This window comes from Seriola lalandi, unplaced genomic scaffold (genome assembly GCF_002814215.2).
Source record: "Seriola lalandi dorsalis isolate HSWRI2012SDOR001 ecotype SW California unplaced genomic scaffold, Sedor1 jcf7180002053992, whole genome shotgun sequence".
NCBI lineage: Eukaryota > Metazoa > Chordata > Actinopteri > Carangiformes > Carangidae > Seriola > Seriola lalandi.
This window is the reverse complement of record NW_019524545.1, coordinates 22,375-23,403: the sequence shown is the minus strand read 5'-3', so window position 1 is coordinate 23,403 and position 1,029 is coordinate 22,375. Positions and strand designations below refer to the sequence as shown.

Here is a 1,029-nt window from a genome sequence, read left to right as displayed (position 1 = left end):
CTATGTTTTGGCAGAAGTCTTGTAAATGTGTTCAGTCCATCTGCTCCAAAAGATCAGAGGGAACATTTTTTTTATTCGCTCCTAAAAGCAGCAGAGATCACTGGTTACATAAGAGATGATCCTTGGAATAAACACACACATACTCTATATTTACTGCAGCTGTGTGTGTGTGTGTGTGTGTGTGTGTGTGTGTGTTGAGACAGGGAATAAACTTTAATAAGAGCAGAACTGTTGACACACACACACACACCTCTTACCTTTACCTAACTAATATTATACAGTAATTAATTAATATTTGTAAACTGACTTTATAAACACGTCCTCACTCTTAGCGTCTAAAAATCAGATTAGTCTTTAAAAAAATTATTACAAAATAAAATGAGACCTTATATTATTATATAAAGTATATGATACTGCTGATATATATATATATATATATACGGTTATACAGAGATTAATCACAATATTAAAACACATGTATTTCTGTTAGTTCTGCTGCTGCCATCTCGTGGCCTCAGCTCCTCCTGCAGAGCGTCTCCACCAATCTGCTGCTACTGAACCAACACAGACGTTTCATTGGTCCGCCACACGGCTGCAGGCTGAAGCCTCTGTGTGCAATTAATCTATTTATGAAAACAACCTCCAAAAAGAAAAACAATTAAATTACAATATTGTACTAAAAATAAAACACAAGGAAAGAATTATTATGATTATATACCACAGTGACGTCAGCTGTCTGTTATGTTTTTGTTATTTCACTGATAGAAAACAGAAACAGAAACAGAAATGTTCTCAGATCTCAGGGCGACATCAGGTCCTAAATCCACAGTTTATAAATCATATTTAAAATAATATAAAGAAACTTTTCTAAACTTTGGATTTCACTGTATTTGACATTTGAGAAGCTGGAAACTGGTAAAAATGATTGAATCAGTTTCTCATGAATCGTTTCATCTCTAAAACTTTTACAGACACGTACCTCACAATAACACGTATATTTCTACACATATTTAGAGTCAAATCCACGAC

General features: G+C 33.9%; 1 protein-coding gene across 1 annotated transcript in view; it reads right to left on the bottom strand.

The window, feature by feature from the left end:
* arfgef3 (ARFGEF family member 3) overlaps positions 1 to 1,029 on the bottom strand; it is a gene marked incomplete at both ends in the record, with an annotated part of 22,549 nt that overhangs the window by 5,422 nt on the left and 16,098 nt on the right. The window lies entirely within an intron of this gene.